Below are 8,335 nucleotides of genomic sequence, written 5' to 3' on the forward strand. Positions count from 1 at the left end.
TGCCATCTCAGGATGTGGAGTAGCGGCCACTGGGGCTGTCAAGAGGACCTGGGTGGTGGAGGTGTTCAGCTCCCGTGGAGTTACCTAGCCGTTTCAGCATCTACCTCCCTTGGCCTCCTGTGAAGAAGAGGACTTGTAGTCCCTTTGTATTGTGTCTCTGGTTTCTTGGGGACTGCAGGAGGAACGTGTGTGGTTCTGCCTTGACTTTTGCACAGTTAACTGTAGACGGGATCCACACAGTTTTCTGTTGGGCTCCTGTTTAAAGAACAAATTCCTCTTTGAGAGCAAGTCTTAAGATCACTCCATATGTAATTTCATCAGTGGCTTTTTACTTGCAGTCCTGAAATTTCATAAGACTGGATATACCTCCATTGCAACCAGCGTTCACCCCCTGCCCCACGAGCACACCCCATGCACTTGACTGCATGGGAGTCAAGGAGGTGGGAGTCGTTTAACATCCCACGCACAGGCTGGACGCTGCACAGTCTCATTAGGTTGTGTTTGGGAGAACCATGCCATTAAGCAGCCAGGCCAATGTTTGTACTCCTGAAGGAGCTAATAAAAATATCCATTGGACTTGTCCTGAGGGATATTGTGGTGATTTTGAGCAGTGAAAATAATCTTTGAACGTCAAGCTGGCCAGCACTGCTTCAGGAGGAGTGCCGTGATTCCTTAGTGGCTCTGTGTCACCTTCATCAATCCACTCTGGTACTTGGGAGGCACCAGGCCCATTCTGAAATCTTACATCATGAAACTGTAGATTGGTATCGACCTGACTTGAGAGTGAGGTCTATGATGGTATCATGGTCTTGTCAGGGAAATGTTGCCTGTTTACTGTGCATTAGCATTACCATGATGAAATCTGATAGTAGTGGGGTAGTTGCAGTCAATATATGTTCTTCTATTTCATAGCCAAACTCTCTGTGCTTTTATGGGCCCATCAGTTGGCTTATTGCACTAGTTGATTGCAGCTAGTAGGGAAAAAACAAGATACACAAGGTTAAAGACCACTAACCTTATCTGACATCCCCAAACCAGTGTCATGTAAAATGAAAACTACATCAGAAGGAAGGTTCTCTTTGGAAAACTGTTTCATTTTTTTTCCTCTTTGGGGAAAAAAGCTTATGACTGCAACCTTACGGTTGCAAACCCGAGTATCCTTGCATTCACACTTTAAAAAACACCTTCCCTTCACAGCATCCCATGTATACAAATCCACACATGAGCAAGAAGAACCCATGGTGATGTAATGTAGTATATCTTTTAACTTTAAGAGAGATACTCATAGTGCTCTTGTGACCCAGGCTGCTCTAGTCATCGATTTGCTCTGACTCAGATATGAATCCAAGTTCTTTCACTCTTTTTTCTCACCAGTAAGTAACAGAGAGCTGCAGGTTCACTAGCCGTGGGATATTGTGAACTGGGGTCCTGAACCCCCACCTTAAATCACAGCTCCCTTGAGCTTGGGCGAAGCCCCTTCTGCCCAGTACAGTACAAGTAACTGGGGGATGGTATGAGGTTTGACCGTTGCATTCCCTAGAGAGCCCCAGGGCTGGAGGGGCAGAGGCTGCTGTGCTGCACTGCCCTTTGTCTCCATGCTGCGGGGCTGCTTATGGGATTTTAGGCACGAAGGAAGATGGTGGAGCTGTACATCTGCCTGACTTAGCCTGTCTAGCAAGACACTTTCCCCTGGTTGAAGGAAAATGGAGAAGACTTGGGACTGTTTTATCAGACTCAAACATGACTGCTAATTAGTGGATGCATAAGGAAGAAAAAAACCTTTGGGGGACCCATTAGCTGTATGCAAACCTCCCTTCCCCCAGCTCTCTTCCCAGTTCTTACCGTTGTGGACTCACTGGGATCTGTGGTCGGCTTCTCCGGGGTGATCTCACTCCATTTCTATGACCGGCCACAGAAACTGCAGCTCCCACCACCCGCTGACACACACCTAATGGAAAATCCCTGGCACAGCAATGCAAGAGTTTTATTACCCTAGAGAAAGCCTCTCTGTTAAACAAGCAGAGTTTCTCAGCGTGTAACTCCAAACCCCTGCATCAGACCCAGTTTGTTCAGGGGATTTCCTTTGCTGCTTAGATGAGTTCTAAGAATTCACCGTGTTTATTTTGAAAGGAGTCATTTATCCCAAAGACACTAACTTGAGCACGCACGTTAGCAGCAAAGGAGGAATCTGAGCAAGCTCATGTCTGTAGCACCTCCAGCTGCCGTATGCGCCCCTGAGAGCTAACGGCTGGTGCTCCTTCATTTACCTGCAAACCTACTTGATCCTGGAGGTGAACTCACTTCACAGCCCCAGGACAGTGCCTCAAATGGGTATACGTCTCTGCGAAGCAGGGCTGGTGTTAAATAGTAATATTTTACTCCGTACTCTGTTCCTAGATATAAGCAAAGAATTCCTGTAATTTGCATTTGTAAGTGAAAGGGGTTTTCCCGAGACTGTCCGGAAGGGGGAAATTGGTGTTCAGGCTTTTCCGTTAGGGCTAGTGGTGCCAGACTGACCACTCGGCCTTAATTTGATCATCTTGTGGGGTTTGGTTGCTGGATTTTCCCTGTCTTGAGAAGTGCTGAACAAGCATTGCTGTGCTCCATTTGGGCAGCCCTGTGGCTGCACAGCCCTTCTGCAAATCTGGTCCTGCATGTGTCAAGCTGCGCTCTGAAACATGATTTTAAAGTCTCAAGCATGAGCTTGTGCATAAATGTTTATCCTGTAAAGGACCTTTAAAAAAAAAAAAGGTTTCTTGTGTGCAGAATTTTTTGTTTATTTTTCAGATAGGATTTCAGAAGAAATGGAGAGGAGAGTTTTCATGCCACTGGCTTTGAGACTACCAGGGACAGCCCTATGGCCTAGGCAGATCTGAAAATGATTAACCAGCTTGTGTTGGGGATGCTGGGAAAAGGGAAGAGCACACCCTGATTTTGTTAATGTTCATATGAAAAAAGACATGTCGTGTCAGATGCTGGCAGCTCTCCAGCAATCCCCACCAAAGTAGCCAGTCTCCATTTCCCTCTCAGAAGTTGGCTTTCTGCTGGTCCATACCACGGGGTTTGGGTATAGCCCGAAGGGTCATGATGCTCACGCTCGCCAGGATCCGTCCTCGTGGGTACTGGGGCTGCGCCCAGGCACCGTGCTCCATGTCGGGGGAAGGACAAGCCTCATTTCTCATGCCCATTAAAAGAACATAAGGTCTCTTTTGAGCACCATACGTTTACACTCTCTTTTTTTTTTCATAGCACAAGCAAAGCACATTTGCTGCTTAAAAAGCTAACAATACAAAGGAGACAAGACACAGGGTGGCAATTTAAGGAGGGACGGATTTGTGAATTTTACCGATGCTGACAAGATGAAAGGAGAAATTGTTTGAAGAGACAGGTTTGCAGGCAGTGAGAAAAGCTGCTTGAAAGATACATTCAGGAATAGCAGCAGAGAAAAATAGCAACTAGAGAAAAAATATTTTCAAAATGAAAGGGATATATGCTTTTTGCTTTGAAAATCATTGCATTCTTACATTAAATATACTTAAAAGCTAATGTGAAGAAAAGGTTCAATTCGACTTGAAGCAAATGCTTTTTTCTCTCCATATGTCTTCATGAAAATTTGGATTTTTTTTTCATTTTAATTTTGGGTTTTTTAATTAAAAAAAAAATTTTCCCCTGGTAACTCAGGGAGTAGCCAAACTGAAAAAGCAGTTCTTTTCAGTGGTCTGTTCAGGAAATCTTTTCCTGGATCAGGAGCTGCAAGGTAGACAGCAGGAAACAGCGCACGGAAGAGGAGGGAAGTGAGAAGGTAGAGTCAGTGCAGAGAGCAGCAAAGCGAAGGTGTAATGACCTGCTGGACTCCACTTGGGACACCTCAGCCTATCTGCTTGCTCTGAGCCGCTGCTGAGATGTGTTAGATAAGAGCCGGTGTGTCTGGGAGAGCTGACAGATTTCCTTTCGGAGGGAAAGTGTGGGACGGCTCTGTAACGGCGCCAGTTCCCGAACCTGCCACTCAGCAGATGGTGCTGCGTGCCAAGAGCTCTTGTATAAGTAACCTTGTATAATATAGAAGTAACCTCGGGTTATTAACTTTAAAACAGGTTATTAATTTCTGTTGGGAGCAGCTTCTGGTTGTATAACCACTACTGAAGCTTCCTGAAAGATCCCAAATGTTGTATCTTTAGGACAGAGCTCAGGGCTTGAAGCACTTTCTATTTTCCTCGCTTTTATGACAGTACATGCAACCTGTGAGTTGATACCTTCCCTGAACATTTCTCAAGGGTCTGTGCAACGGGAATCAGCATCGTTCACATTCAATCTACTCTTTGCTACCTCCTTTGGTTTCCCCTTTGGGATGCAGATACAAAAAAACCCATTAAATCCTGCGTACGTTTCAGTCGACTAGGCATGGACCCACTCTCAGTTGTCATCCTAGCCCTGATACAGCTGGATGAAAAAATATTTGCAGCGCGTGGACCCCTGTTCTCTTCATGCTTTGGGTGCAGTGATGAGCGGCCACCCCTGCACCACCTCCACCTTGGCTCCGAAATGCAGGATGTCCCCATGTGCCTACAGCTCGGAGCACGAGAGATGGCTTTCCTTTAATACCAGCTGTGTTTGTGCTGAGCAGTTCCTGAACATACTGTTCCCTGGCCTCCTGAACGTACCCTGGAGACAGCGAATGGTGGTGGTTAGAGCAGATAAGTGTGACTTGGGGATGGTGGACTCGTGACTCACCGTGACTCTTGGATAAGTCGTTCTCCTCCCTACACTTCAATTTTCTTGTTTGTGAGAGGGGACACACAAACTCACCTACTGCTAAGCTTGATTATATTATGCCTTTAAAATGTCTTAATATTCCTCAGTGGGAATTGTTAATGTTTCCTGTCTGAATATCTCCTCACTTCACTTGACAAATTGGGTTCATTCTGCAGCTTATTCCTGTTTTCCCAGGAAATTTGACAAACACAGGATTTAGTCTAGGTTGTTGTCTGGTTTTCTGTATTATTTTTCCTAAATTATTTTTGCCTATACAGCCAGCCCGCTTTCTTGACACGTCCTGCTGGCAGGCACTCATAATGCAGCTTGATGCTAATTTCCCACAGCCAATTATTAAAAAATGTTATTTCCAGTTTCCTCTCTGACCTTGCGTGGGATGCTCAACTTTCTGCAGGGATTTCTTTCCTCCTAAGTAAAGATCCCTCTAAGCATCCAGTCAGCCAGCCCATGGGCTTCCCCAGTGTGACATGGTTATGGTGGGGCAGAGGCTTAGTGTGGTCCTTGGGTGGAAGATGGTGCTTTTCCAGAGCCCAGCATTCCCAATAGGGTTTTCCCAGCCTCTTATCCCACTCACCATGACTTTTATCTTCTCTGTGTTACACAAAGACAAGAATTCCTATTTGCTTGCAGCTCAAATAATGAAAAATACAGCCTTAATAAACAGTATCAAGCAAGAAAATGTCTTTGATGCCTTGCACAGGTGCCTGGGGTGCCTGGCTAGGGCAAACCTGCCTTGCTGGCATTGTGCTGTATCTTATTTGGGGAATGAAGAGTGCTCCAGCTGCCAGGCTTGTCAGTCTCCTCTTGTAGAACTAAATGAATGAAAAATTTACTAATAATTGCATTTGTTCTAGCAATTACTTTGCTTATTACACCTTGTAGATCCTCAGATCAGTCCAGGTAGATAAAGAGAAGCAGCCCCTGTCCTGCAGGCTTTGAGACCAACAAGTACGTGGGTTCCTGGGGTGGGAGAGAGCATGATTTTCCCTCCTTCTTCAGTGGAAAGATGAGTTCAGGTCACAGCAAGCAACGAGGCAGAAAGGGAGCACTGCCTTGCTTGGGGTATCTCTTCCATGCCCTGCCAGAGATCTCCTTGCCTCTCCCTGTCACAGTCATCCCTTTGCAAAAGTGGGGGCAAAGCGGAGGATGGCAGTAATGGGTATTTTGTTTTTAGACCTCATGTCCTCTCTCCTTGGGGCTGGTTGGACCATTCCACAAGTCTGCAGCATTGCTTCTTTCCTGGACCTATGTGCAACTTCGTCTCATTTCTGGGGCTGGCGTTTGCTCATGAAACCCTGTGTGCACTACTCCAGAGTCTTCTCTGTGGGGAGGGCACAAAGTGTATGGGGTCTGAGAGGGGGAGAAGATAAACACGGGGAAGATGAGCCTGTCATCCCAGGTGGGGAGAGTCTGAGGATGTAACCTGTGAGCTCACTAACATAGATTTTATACAGAAGAGTTACAAAGCAAAATGGACAAACAATGTTTGGTGCAAAAAGTGCCAGCGGGTGTTACAGGTCCAGAGCTGTTGGCAGAGCAGAGCTGTGCGTGAGAGATGGGAGAAATCGTGATATCCAAGAGCAGATGAAGGGACACACAAGAGCATTTCACAGTGCCTTGATCACACAGGTAAGGGAAAGCCAGTGGAAAGGAAGTGTGTGATTTGATCAGACAATTTTGGCAGCTGAACAGGGATGGAGAGAGGTAGAAATTGGTTAGAAGGTAGGAGATTGCAATTATCCAAGCAGGAGAGAGTCAGGCTGGAAGATCTGAGCTCTCACAACAAAGAGGGAGGGTGTGGGATGGAGAGAAAAATGGTACAAGTTGGTGCCAGCGAAGAAGTGAAGAGAGAGAGAGGGTCAGAGATGCTCTCAGGATAGGGAAAATGACATACTCATAGGAATGGGTGCAGGCAGGTACCAAGTTAATAGCACTCGTGTGTGTGTGCGTTTCCAAGGTTGATTATGCCCTCAGTTTTGTAAGAGTAAGCATTTTTTTGCAGTTTAAGAAAAGGCAAGCTGGACACTTTCCTTTGTCAGGGGTTTGAAAATGATAACGTAAAAGAATCCGTGTGAAGTCCTGAAGTAAGTCCGTGACCACCTGGGCTGTCCTTGTGACCACCTGGGCTGTCCTTCTGCATCTCGGATTCGCAGGCATGACACAATGTCTTATTCTGAGCCGCTGTTTGATATGGGCCAAATGTCTGGAATAATAAGGTCTCCATGTTAGCAGACTACTTATGAGCTTGTGGCAAACATCAAGATTATACGGTTTTCACTTCATTGATTCAGTGACACAATCTCTACAATTAATTCAGTGGAAAATTTGAGAAGGCAAATGTTTTTACCAGGTTTACTTAGGATTAGCCAATTTTTAACATCTGCATATCTAGGCAGCCTGTCCTATACAGAAATGTAATTTATAGAAGCCCTTTAATAGATTCCAAGTACTGTGCAATCAATTAGAAACCTGATGTTCAAATAGACAGACCCAGACCTATTACTCAATCCATATTCCACTAGGTAAACGGCAGGAAGATGACTCTAGGAATATAATTCTGAACTGGCTTTTTGGGACTTCCTTTTCTGTCCCTTTCTAATGATGAAAACATTACTTTTGAGGAGACAGGTCTCTTCTCAAGGCAGATGTTAATCTGATTCCTGTTTGATGGTTTGTTTGGTTAGTTTTTTTAATCTTCCCAAATGTAGTAGTTGATTTTTAATTCTCTTTAGTATCGACTACCAGAGAATCCCGGTGATGACAGATGGGATGTGAAATTCTTGGGAACATTCTGCATGATGGAAATGATAGAGGTCCGAGAGTAAAGTGCGCCTAAACCATATTTTAAAAAAATGACATGCATTTAAGAGCATGAATCCTATGAAACCTGTCTACTGACTAGGTATTTCATCTAGAGAGGGACCATGTTCCTGAGGCTGGGAATTAAGCACTCCCCGCTCCCAGTTTGGATTCCAAATTTTATTTTTGGAAAAGTTTTACTTTTTTGCATAATTTGGAAGTAAGCACACAAGGCGCACTGATGGTAAGAATGCTTGTAAGAACTGAGGAAAGCCTGTTACATCCTTAAGTTGTGGGACTGTGGGAGCCAGCCTCTACATTTAAGAAAGATTTTCCAATTCTTCACGGTTTGTTGCTGGAAGGAGAGCCGCTTAGCTTGTGTGCTTTGTCCTGATATAGCCCATGATGTAACTGGATCTTTGATGGTTATGAATATCATCATTCATCAGCACAACTGAGGGAGGTGCAATGCCATGGAAGGAAGGTGAGATCATTCCTCCTCATGGGATGCCGCTGGGCTTGCTCGAGGGGGGAGAGGTTTGAGAGGCTGTGGGACGTGGCAGGAGCAGATGGAAAGAAGACCAGCGGGACCAGAGGGAATGGGCAGAGTCTGCTGCTGCTCAGAAAGCCAGCGAGTTGCTGGAGGCAAGGATCCAGCTGCAAGGACGTGGTGGGCAGGACTGCATATAAACTTTTTCTTTTTTTTTTTTTTTTAATATTCCATCTTCCCAAGTTGCTTTTCACTATTTAAAAGTTATGCTTC

Source organism: Fulmarus glacialis, unplaced genomic scaffold (genome assembly GCF_000690835.1).
Source record: "Fulmarus glacialis isolate BGI_N327 unplaced genomic scaffold, ASM69083v1 scaffold4018, whole genome shotgun sequence".
NCBI classification, from domain to species: Eukaryota; Metazoa; Chordata; class Aves; order Procellariiformes; family Procellariidae; genus Fulmarus; species Fulmarus glacialis.